The sequence below is a fragment of the Natator depressus genome, chromosome 15 (genome assembly GCF_965152275.1).
Source record: "Natator depressus isolate rNatDep1 chromosome 15, rNatDep2.hap1, whole genome shotgun sequence".
Taxonomy (NCBI): Eukaryota; Metazoa; Chordata; order Testudines; family Cheloniidae; genus Natator; species Natator depressus.
This window is the reverse complement of record NC_134248.1, coordinates 32041468-32053772: the sequence shown is the minus strand read 5'-3', so window position 1 is coordinate 32053772 and position 12305 is coordinate 32041468. Positions and strand designations below refer to the sequence as shown.

Below are 12305 nucleotides of genomic sequence, written 5' to 3'. Positions count from 1 at the left end.
GAGTCAGGGACATCCCCATCCTTGCACCTGCTCTGTGAATTGAACAGGTGGGAGGTTCTGCCATAAAGGATATGATGACCCTTAGGCCATGTCTGCACTACCACTTATGTCAGCAAAACATATGTCACTCAGGGGTATGGGAAAAAACACCCCCCTGAGTGACATAAGTTTCGGCAGCGTAAGAGGCAGTGTGCACAGCCCTATGTTGGCAGAAGACATGCTATGCCAACATAGCTGCTACCGCTGCTCCTTGAGGATGATTTAATTACGTCAGTGGGAGTGCTCTCTCCCTTTGGCACAGAGCAGGTATACAAGAGATCTTACAGTGGTGCAGCTGCGTTGGTACAGCTGTGCCACTGTAAGCTCTCTAGTGTAGACGTAGCCTTAATCTTCTAATTAAAATTGAAACCCACTGTACAGTCATAGACTGTATGTTCTGAGCAGGTTGGTTTCATCTCAGGCATGTTTGTGCCGTCAGAAGCATATGCCAGAAAAAGAATCAGGTTAGTAACCAACTTGCACTTTGTCTGATTTACCCCTGGTGAGGGGAAGAGCAAGTGTATTTGCTGGCCTGGGACATGTAGGAACGGTGGCAATGGTTTGTTCTGTTTTATTGTGTTTTAAATTTCTTTAAACTGAATCCACATTCTCTTGTAACCATAGCACTGTTTCTGCGGTACTGAGAATTGTGGGTGACTTTCCTGTGGTTGGATCACTAACACTAACGCAGGGCACTGCAGATGCTGCACTATAAGAAACTTTTTGCAGATCCCATCTTGCTTCTGATTTCAGTGATTAGTCCTGTGTGTTGAAGATCCATTTGTTTGTCTGACTCTCATATTAGCAGGGAGGGAGATCCCTGCTGGCTGGGGGGAGGGCATGCAGGATCTGCTTGCAGTGGGAATGATCTCATTTGTAATCTTGAAATCTTATGTTGCTGCCTTCATCACAGAAGTATGCGCTAGGTCATGGAAGGCTCTCCTCTGACTGAACTTCCTCAGGCCTGGACCCCTGGGGGCAGGGGGCAGTTATGGCTGAGTGGGACATCACTCAGAAAACTGATTTTTCATGCAGATAGTTCTGGCAAAGAAACAGAAATTTCATTTTTGTGGAATTGAGCCAAAAAGTAAATTTTGCTCAGGATTTTGTGGACAGTGCAGAAAAAGTTGCAAACACCCCCCCCCCCCCCGCAATTAATCTCTATTAATAGCTGTACTGGTGCCTGCCACAGGAACCAGCCAGATCTGTGTACCTGGTGCTGCAGTAACGTGAGTCAGACCTTCCTGTGCAGAAGGTAGCAATAAAACCAAGAGGTGCTGCAGAGACCTCTCCCCAGCAATGCCTGTGCTCGCTCTGTCCCACATTCACACCTCAGTCTGATTTAGTTGGATTTTCCATTTGATTGTGTTAAGAGATTCAGGGTGATTTTTGCAATTCTGTCTGAGATGTTTTAACTGTGTGGAGTGTGATCAAATTTCCAGTCAGCTTCGTCTCTGATTTCTCTGACATCCCTGCCCTGTGATAGGATGGGACATCCTGGGGACACACGGTGGACAGCTATTAGCAAGCCATGCTGAGTTACTGAACAGATGCAGTCAGCATCTTAGAAAGGAATCCCTGGGGAGGCTGTGAATTCTGTTACCAAGTGTGGGCATGGAGCTTGTTCTTCCCTCTGTGTCAGAATCTATAAGGAAGATGGAAGACCTGGGTAATTCTCAGCTTGGGCCCTAAAGATTTCTGAAACTACTTACCCTGGTGTGATCTCAAACTAAACTGAAGGGTGAGTGTCCGAGAGAGATGAGGGTACGTTGGAAAGGTTTGCAAGGCAGAGAGTTTCAGACTCGGACACTATAGTATACTAGCTTAGCCTCACCTTTTTTCTTCGGATGACTGGGGAGAAAACGCAACCTAAAAAGGTGTTAGAGAAAATGCCTAATTTTTGAGCTAGTGGGGAAAGGTGCCTTTGTCCAGGAATTCTGGCAACAAGTCACAGAACCAAAGAAATATAGAGCTGGAAGGGACCTCGAGGTCATTGGCCGTTCCCCCACACTGAGACAAGATTAAGTCATTGCTGTGTTTCTGGGCGTGGGAGCGCCACATAGTGGCGGGGGAATGAATGAACTCTGCTGTGCAGATTGGCCTCTTGCTCTTGATTACCGGAATTTGGATTCAGTCCAGACTTGACAAATTAGTTCAGAGTTACAGCCAAGCTGCTTAGTGCAAGCAGTGGGTTACAAGGAAGGGATCAGCATTGCTCATTTTGTGTGTGACCTCCAAGGCTGCTTGAACCACATTGCTGCTGTCATGCTTTCCAAAGGCATGAAACAAACCCCTCAGCTCAGACACAAGAGGGGAGTTCTGTGCCCATAGCCGATTGAGATGGCAATCTAACACATGGTGGGTGCAACGTCACAGAGTCAGAGGAGGTTTCTCCAAGCAGTGCAGGAGACACACAAAACTCAAATTAAAAACTGTTCTTTCTAGCCGTAGGTGGGGCCTGAGCCCTGCTTTCCTCCCCTGGACAAACATCCTTTTGGACCCAGTGGCCTGGGAGGGTGGCAGGGGGTTGCAGCTGACAATTCCTTTCTGGTGGAGGAATGAGTTAAGGCCATTGGACATGCTTGTCAGGTTTGCAGCTGCCCATATTTTGGAGGTGTAATTCCCATCGGATCAGCCTTTCCATGGATTTCATACTTCCCATTTTCTTACTGGGACTGTCCCCTTCAGTCCGCATACAGGTGTGCCAGGCTCCTCAGCAAGTGAGTTCTCTCCTCCATAGTCAGAAGGAGACAGTGAGACACTGCTGAGGTGGTTAGAAGCAGTTTGTTATCATCAGGCATATCCAGGGGATAGGTCAGTGGTTTTGCTTCTGGTTTTCCTGGTTTAGGTTTAGGCCACTATTCCAAACACAAGCTGAAGCAGAGGGCACCAGACGTGGCTGGAAAGAGGAAAGTAATCTAATGATTTTGCTTCTTCTTTTTAAACTTTGCCAGGGAGCCTTACGCAGCTGCTGAGATTGGAAGCTGCTAGCAGATGGAGCACTCACAGGGCAGATGGCAGGAGCATAAACTCCATCCTCCAGAAGTAAATGTATTTAGTTTGGTCATCTCTCTGTGGCGTGGATTCTAAAGTCCTCCTGGCCTCTCTGCTTCTGAGTATTGAGATGTGACCTATCCACTAAGACCCAAAGCGCTACTTATGCAGGTAGTAATGGGAGGAGTAAGTTTCACCTGTGTGGACGGCAGCCAGCTCCACACATCAGATGTGGCAATGGGGCAAAGGGGATGATATGGGGGATGAATGTCATTTACTTATCTGCTAGACTAGCCACACTGCCAATCTCACTGGGTTTGCGTCTTTTACAAAGGTCTTAGGTATCCACAGGGCTCCAGGTGTCCAGTTTTGTGTTCAGGTATAGAAGCAAGGACTCAGGGACTACAAGCCAACTCTATGGGCATGACACTTACAGCAGCCACTTCTATAATTTAGTATAATGAAGGTGATGGGTTTGAAGTGACAAATTCTCAGGTTTTCTGGGGCTGTCACAGACAATGAAGGCCTTTTATTAGTGTTTGATGAGCTCAGACAAATAATACAATGTATGGTTCTTAATCAGCCATGAGAGGTGGAATTGGCTTTAAAAAGTCAGTCACTTCCAATAAAATGTGTTGGCTACACAAAGACAATCTCATTGCGACATTCCTTAATTGCCTTTTCCTTTATCCCTTTGCTGGTTTTCCAACTGCATGCTAATCAGACACATGCAGGGAGGGAGTTCCCTGCAAAATAATGTCTCTCCTGATGCAAACTCCTTGCAGCGAGGAATGCAGTGGCTGTGACTGGCACCCTGCACTACACCCAGAGGCACTCCCACTCACAGTGTCTGCAGCGCTGTGTGGCATTCACAGCTAGAGACAGCGCAGGCCAGACTGACTACTATCTCCTGGCAGCCGGGCCTATGCACTGAAAAGGATGGGACCCTCTGCAGGTGGGGCCCGGGGTGAGAATCTACCAAGGAGGAAAGAATGAACCTGCTGCAGGGCAGGACACAACTTCTCCTCCAGCATATCACTGAGCACACCACTGTGAAGGTTTGCCATATAAATTGGTGCACTTTTAACCTCCTGCCCGATACTGCCTGGTGGTACTCTCCAGAGAGCCCAAATCCAATCTGTCGTCTTAGCCAACTTGCTAGGAAGTTGCTCTCAGCCAGAGGGCTGTGGAGTTCTCCCGTCTGCACAGAACAGGTATATGGTTCCACTGGGCCTGACTTTGTTGTGCATTCTGCCAGAGAGAAAGAGAACAGCTTCCTTGCCACTGTCCCTACCATGATAGCGAGAGACAGAAATGCTCTCTGTGATAAATGACTAGACATGCAGTAGGGTGACCAGATAGCAAGAAAAATTGGGACAGGAGGTGGGGGGTAATAGGAGCCTATATAAGAAAAAGCCCCAAATATTGGGACTGTCCCTATAAAATCAGGACATCTGGTCACCCTAACGTGCAGTGAGTTCTGCACCACTGGTGCTTCAGCCTTCTCCCTCATTGCTCCATCAGTTGCGGGCCTTCTATGAATGACCTCCAAGGGTTGGGGACAGTGTTGATGGGATCTGCCAGTGTTGGTGTACAAGAGGATGTCCTAATATTCCACTAAACTATCAGCTAAGTGTATTTCCCCTACTGTTCTCTAGACAAGAGTTTGAGTGGTGGCTGGTGATTTGCAAAGGTGGGGACCACTGGGTTGAATTTCCAGAGACCTTTGGATGTTTCCCTTGCTGTCTCAGATGATGGTTCAAACATAAGAAACAGTACTTTCCAGGAGAAAAACTGAACGCAAAAAATGTGTCTCCATTCAAGTGTCTGAAGCCTTGAGAAGCAGCTGGGCTCTTGTCTGTGGTTGGAAATACCTGAGACAGGAGAGTAGCAACACTTCGAAAACTGGCAAGAAACAACCTGCAGGGCTGCAGAAATCCAGCCTGACAGACAGTGATTTGGGCCCTTGATGACTTCAGCTCAGGTACTTCAGCCAAGAAGGCTCATACATAGACAAATTACAGCCCAGGAACTTTCAGGCTCTTTATATTCATGGGCTGCTCAGAAGATTCTTGGAAGCTGCCTGGAAATTTATGAGCAGTTTGTGAATGAAATTCTTTTGCCAACAGCTCTCTGCATTTGCAAAGTCTTCTGGCCTGATTGTAATAACTGGCATCAAGTCCAGCGTGAGCAGAAATATTTGTCACCTGCATTATGAGGAAGGGGCCTGTCCAGAGCACTACCAAACAGAAAAGAAACTTTCCCTTATTGAGCAGGATGCCATATCAGGACCCTCGTGAAAACAAGTCACTTTCTATCTGCCTTTCAGTGGAAATCTGCCAAGTAAAACCCTGCCCTTCTGCTAGAGAAATCACTTGTGGGTTCCTTGAGACTTTCCAGCGATTTTTGTTAGCATGAAAATTATTACCTTAATCCTGAAAAAGCTAAACATGCTGTGCAAGCTCTGGAGTATGTTCCTGTCTGAAGAGTGTGGTGGTTCCAGCCCAATCTCTGAGACTCTGTAGTACAAAAACACAGCAGTTCACAGCCCAGGACATTTTTTAAAGGGGAGCAGACAGGCACAACACAAACAACTCCGGAGCCATATTTACCTGGCCAGGGTGTGAGAGATAGGGGAAGGTGATGGGGAAGAGAAACAGATCAAAGAAGGTAGCCTCCCCCATGTGTGAAGAAAGTTAACTGGCTTCAAAGGCTTTAAAGAGAACAAGAGCGAGCATGCGGCAGGAGCAGTTAGCTGGAGATAGACTGCATGTATCTCGGAGAAAACTGATATTTGCCGCTCTCTGCTTTGCTGCCCAGTGTTCGGGGGTGGGGGACCGGTGATGTTAGTGTGATCCGTGTGGGAAAAGGAGAAAGAACTGGGGGCTCAGGCTCAGTGCTGTGTGGAGGGTTTGTGTGCCTGGAGGGTGCGCCGGCAGCACCATGAATCTCTCATCCTTGCTACTTATGCAGCCACTTCCTGTAACTTCATTCGTGCACAGAACGTGGCTAGGTTAGAAGAAAAGGAACAAAATACAAGAAAATGTTAGAGGTTTGGCTCTGGGATATTGCTGGATAATTATAAAGAAAAGAAAAATGAGTAAAAACCTGGTTACAGAAATTCCCAGCTGTGAAATGTTTTGTATGAAACTCAAGTAATAGACTGGAAATTCCTTTGCAGCACCCCAGATATTGAGATTTGAGCGTTCACATTTAGGAGAAGCAGGTCTACATGAGGCAGAAATCCAGGTGGGTCTTGTGGGTACCTATCACATGTGCTTTCCTGGGATACTGGCTGTGAATGCAACATGTGGTGGTGTGTGCACAGACACATGTTCACATGCTTGCCCTGTAGTTGTCTGATGGAGGAAGCCAGTATGATCTGGAGGAAGGAACACAGGACTGGGATTCAGGGAGGTCTTGAGTTCTGATCCTGTCTCTGCCACTGAACTCACCATGTGGCCTTGGGCAAGTCACTTCCCCTTTCTCTTTCTGAGCTTCCCCATCTCTAAAATGAGGATAATATTCACCCCCCTTCCTTACTGGGGTTTTGTGGGATTATGAATGTTCAGTGCTTTACACTAATGTGGTGTCTTTTAAGTAGCTATAAGTGTATGTACATGAGCGACAGGCACTGCCATGGGGAAGAGTAATAGGTAAACTATATAGCTAGCAATTGACTCTGTCCCCGACAGTCCCAAATCCGCAATTATTGAATTCTTAATTATCCCTCATTTGAATAAAAGTGGAATTCATTCTGCTGAGGGCGTGTGACCTTCCAGGAACCTAGGGATGGCTCCCTGAAGGGAATCCAGAGCTCTTCACAGCTGCGCAATTAGGTTATTCGTTTCACTGAAGGCTGCAGCTGTCAGAAACAAATGGCATGTGAGCAATTTTTTTAAAAAGGGCTCCTGGCAGAAGTGATGGGAGTATACCTGAGCTCAGATATCTCTAGGGGACCAGATGTAAGAGTGGAGGCGGCATCCTTCCCACTAAAGCCCAGACAAGCTTGAACCACGGTATCAGTGATATCCAAATAATAATAAATAATCACTAGATTAATGCCAACCCAACCAGCACCTTACAAGAAATGGAGACACCAACTCCGTCCTCATCCTCCGTGGTGTGGCGGGTTCCGGAGCTGTGGAGATTTTATAGACAATATAGCCTGGAGTTCTTTTGCTCCTGTTGGTTGCAGACAGACCCTTAGGGTTACATTGTCCAAGCCATGCTTGGAGACTGGGCTGTGTGATTCCTTTTTTAAGTCAGTGTCTAAAATCACTTCCCTCCATCCCCAGCTGACATTTTCTGGGCTTTGGGGATTGTATCCTGCATGTGGATGCTGCTTCCAACATGCCCTGTACATACATGTTGGCACTTGATCTTTTCTATAAGAATTAGAACCATCCTTTCCGGACAGTGGGTAGTAACAAATAGGGCAGGAGAAACAGAATAGAAAGTGAGCTCCTTAAATCTGTCCCCATGTCTCCTTTTACCAATGGGGGTTACAAATTCACAAAGGTTTAGGCAGCTGAACCCCGCCCTCTAGGAATGCAGAGACCCTGTCATCTCTGATGCAAATCTCCATTATGCTCTGACCTCTGTTTGCACAACAGATTCACTGGATCACTCACAATTCCATCCACCATCAGTTCCCATAACAACATATAAGAACGGTCATACTGAATCAGACTCATGGTTCATCTAGCCCAGTGTCCTCTGTCTGATGGTGACCAGTGCCAGATGCTTCTGGCAGTTGGAGGTTCAGGGACATCTCGGAGCATGGGGTTGTGTCCCTGACCATCTTGGCAAATAGCCATTGATGGACCTATCCTCCATGAACTTACTTTATTCTTTTTTGAGCTCGCTTACGCTTTTGGCCCTCTCAGCATCCCATTGGCAATGAGTTCCACAGGCTGACTATATGTTGTGTGTAGAAGTACTTCCTTTTGTTTGTTTCAAATCTGCTGCCTATTCATTTTATTGATTGACCCTTAGTTGTTGTGTTATGTGAAGTTGTGACTTGAGGTCACAGGGGGGCCACGCTAAGATTGCTCAATTAGGGCAAACTGTAAAGAATGGGGCAGGCAATCCCCAAAATCGGTGGTTATTTTAATACTTAGCTCCATCAAGCTACCAACAAAACAGCTTCTATAATACCTTAGTGATTACCCAGAAGCCAAAAACACAGCTCCCTTAAAGCAACCCAGCCTTTGGGCTCCCACCCTGACAGCCAAGTCAAATATGATGAGGATTATTGAAAATCTTGTTCATCATATAAAAGTTCTACCAATCCCAAAGGAAACAATACCTCCCCAGGTCAATGAATATTTTAGATCTTACCCAAAAACACACTTATAACCAATTCTTATTAACTAAAATTTATTAAAAAAAGAAAAGAGAGTGATGATTGGTTAAAGGATTATTATACGTACAGACATGTATAGAGTTCTTAGGTCACTTTCATAGTAGAGATGATGAGCTTTAGAGTTGCACAGAGTTCTTTCAGAATTAGTCCACTGGTTCGTTCAATCCAGTGTTCAATATCAGGGTCACCCAGAATGAAACTGGAGATCTCAATCTTGTGGCTCAGACTTCCCCTGATGAAGCATAAGCAGATTTGAGATGAAAGGATCAGGTCCCAAAACGCTCTTTATACTTTATTCGGGCAGCCTCTTGACCACATGCAGTGCTTGGGTGAACAATAGTGTCTTTAAAGTAACCTCCTATTTCCTAAACATCACCAGTAATTAGCTACATGTATTAACATAAATCTCCCACCATTTGCAGGTGATTTGCTTTATACTTCAAAGAGAAATTACGACAGTGATATTACTACATTCACAGTTCATTTAAATGTTAATATCTCCTTTTGATCTCTGAATTAACAGAATACAGGGATAGACAGGTTTTGGTTACATTGTTAACCTCTAACAATATATATGTACACATACAAAAACACAAATATTATCTACTAAAAAGATGGAATATGGGTCAATTAGCCTTTCTGACCCTGTGTCACAGAAGAGTTAAATAACACTTCCCTATTCACTTTCTCCACATGTTCATGATTTCATACAGATTTAGGTTATTTTATCTCCTCTTCGTCATCTCTTTTCTAAACTGAACAGTCCCAGTCTTTTTAATCTCTCCTTGTACAGAAGCTGTCCTATACTCCTAATCGTTTTTGTTGCCTTTCTCTGCACCTTTTCCAATTTTAATATATTGGAGCAATATAAATATGGGGCAATGAGAACTGCACACAATATTCAAGGTGTGGGCATACTATGGATTTACATAGCGGCATTAGGATATTTTTGTTTTATCTTTCCCTTTCCTAACATTTCCTAACTTTCTATTAGCTTTTTTGACTCCACTGCTCATTGAGCAGATGTTTTCGGAGAACTATCCACGATGACTCCAAGTTTTCCTTCTTGAGTGGTAACAGCTAATTTAGATCCCATAATTTTGTATGTATAGTTGGGATTCTTTTTTCAAATGTGGATTACTTTGCATTTGTCAATACTGAATTTTATCTGCCATTTTGTTGCCCAGTCAATCCAGTTTTGTGAGATTCCTTTGTGACTCTTTGCAGTCTGCTTTGGACTTAACTGTCTTGAGTAGAATCGGAGAAATGTAGGTCTGGAAGGGACCTTAAGAAATCATGAAGTCCAGCTCCCTGCTCTGTGGCAGGACCAAATAAAGCTAGACCACCCCAGACAGGTGTTTGTCCAACTTGTTTTTAAAAACTATCAGTGATGGAGGTTCCACAACCTCCCTTGGAAACCTCGTCCAGAGCTTAACTACCCTTATAGTTAGAAAGTTTTTCCTAACATCTAACCTAAATCTCATTTGCTGCAGAGAAAGCCCCATTACTTCTTGTGCTGCCTTCAGTGCACATGGAGAACAATTGATCACCATCCTCTTTATAACAGCCTTTAACATATTTGAAGAGTGTTCTCAGGTCCCCCCTGTGTTCTCTTCTCAGCACTAAACATGCCCAGTTTTTTTAACCTTTCCTCACAGGTCAGGGTTTCTAAACCTTTGATCATTTTTGTTGCTCTCTTCTGGACACTCTTCAGTTTCTCCATGTCTTTCCTAAAGTTTGGCACTCAGAATTGGACACAGTACTCCAGCTGAGGCCTCACCAGTGCCAAATAGAGCTGGACAGTTAGCTCCTATGACTTATGTGTGACAGTCCTGTTAATACACCCCAGAATGGTATTAGCCTTTTTCACAGCCACATCACATTGTTGACTTATATTCAGTTTGTGAACCACTATAACCCCAGATCCTTTCAACAGTACCACCACCTAGCCAGTTATTCCCCATTTATTGAATTTCATTTTGATGAATTCAGATCAATTCTCCAATTTGTCAAGGTTGTTTTGAATTCTAATCCTGTCTTCCAAAGTGCTTGCAACCCCTCCCAGCGTGGTGTTACCCGCAAGTTTTATAAACATACTCTCCACTCCATTATCCGAGTCATAAATGGATAATCCTGGTCCCAGGATGGACCCCTTCGGGACCTGACTTAACATTTTTTTTGCTGTTAGTATTTGTGTCCTTCACTAGATTGTTTTCGAATTCTTTCTTGGCCTCCCTTATTATACTTTTACGCTGGACTTGTCAGAGCTTCTTTCTGTTTTTCTCGCTATTTTTCTCTTTGTAGGTTGAGCTTAAAGAACCCACCCTAACATCAGAGCCCAGGGGGTCTGCGTGCATTGGAGGGCAGGGAGGGGCTTCTCCCCGTGCTATGCCGTTCCTGCAGCCAGGCTGTCATTCAGCACTCTCTCAGGGCCACACCCGATAATGGCAAGTGGTTTACCTAAGCCATGAGCTTGAGGAAAGAATCCTCCCTGGCTCAGGTCATGACAAGTTCGGGAGCATCTGATGATGACTGAAAAGGAAAACGGTTTTGCCTAGGAGCTAGAGGCAGAAGAAAGTTCCCTTGGCAGCTGCTGGGGGCCTGCGTTGCAGTCACGGATTCACTGGTTGGAATGGAGTGTCCTTTTGAAACAAGGTTATCAGGATTTGGGGGCATGGAGTGAGGCGTTAGCTCGTGGTGTGTTCCTAATGCGGCATGCAGCTTTGTCACTAAATGGCTTACAGGATTGAGAGGGCAGCAAATGGCTAGGGCTGAAGCTCCTGGTCTGTCCCTGAGGTCTCAGAGCTGGCTTAGTGTGATTTGCTGCAGGGAATTACATGGACAGATTCTTTTCACTTGGTGGCTTTATGTGGAACTTCATACACCACTTTGAAGCTACTTCCCAGCGTGTACCCTGTGGGCTCTCCTTTGCTTGTCACCAGACCTGAGAGTGCCAGGCCCCCAAAAGAGATTAGAGCAACTGCTCTCCCGGACCTCCTGCTCTCTGGGAGTTACTCTCTTCCTGCCAGCAAAGAGCAGAGAGGGTTAAATGTGAAACACAGCACAGGTTTAGCACAAACCCGAAGACTGCAGTTTGACTTTGACTCCCCAGTTCATGCCCTGGCCATGTTTTGTTTTGTTTTGTTTAAAGGCAGAGCGCAGTGCCTGGTGGCCTGTGCTGGGGAGGGATTCCCGAACCTCCTTCTGTCGGTGTCTATAATTCTTCAAACACCGTCACAGTGTGTTAATCAAGGAGCTGCATTTCTATGAATAAAGTGCCTTAATCCTGTGGTGTTAGAGCAGGGGTGGGCAAACTTTTTGGCCCAAGGGCCTCATCGGAGTTTGGAAACAGAATGGAGGGCTGTGTAGGGAAGGCTGTCCCTCTGCAAACAGCCTGGCCCCCGCCCCCTATCCGCCCCTTCCCACTACCCACCCCTGACTGCCCCCCTCAGGACCCCTGACCCATCCAACCCCCCCTGCTCCTTGTCCCCTGACCGCCCCCTCCTGGGACCTCCTGCCCCTAACCACCCCCCCCTGGATGCCCCCCATCCAACCCCCCGTGCTCCCTATCCCCTGACTGCCCCGACCCCTATCCACACCCCTGCTCCCTGACAGGCCCCCCGGGACCCCCGACCCACACAAACCTCTCCCACTCCTTGTCTCCTGACTGCCCTCTCCCGGGACACCACCCTCCATCCAACCCCCCCTACTCCCTATCCCCTGACTGCCCCGACCCCTATCCACACCCCTGCTCCCTGACAGGCCCCCCGGGACCCCCGACCCATACAAACCTCCCCCACTCCTTGTCCCCGACCGCCATCTCCCGGGACCCAACCCCCCCGCTCCCTGTCTCCTGACTGCCCTCCCCCCGAACCTCCACCCCATCCAACTGCCCCCTATCCCC

The 12305-nt window shown here is 46.5% G+C and overlaps 1 protein-coding gene across 2 annotated transcripts in view; it reads left to right on the top strand.

Moving 5' to 3' along the window:
- TTC28 (tetratricopeptide repeat domain 28) overlaps nt 1–12305 on the top strand; it is a 482751-nt gene that overhangs the window by 419495 nt on the left and 50951 nt on the right. The window lies entirely within an intron of this gene.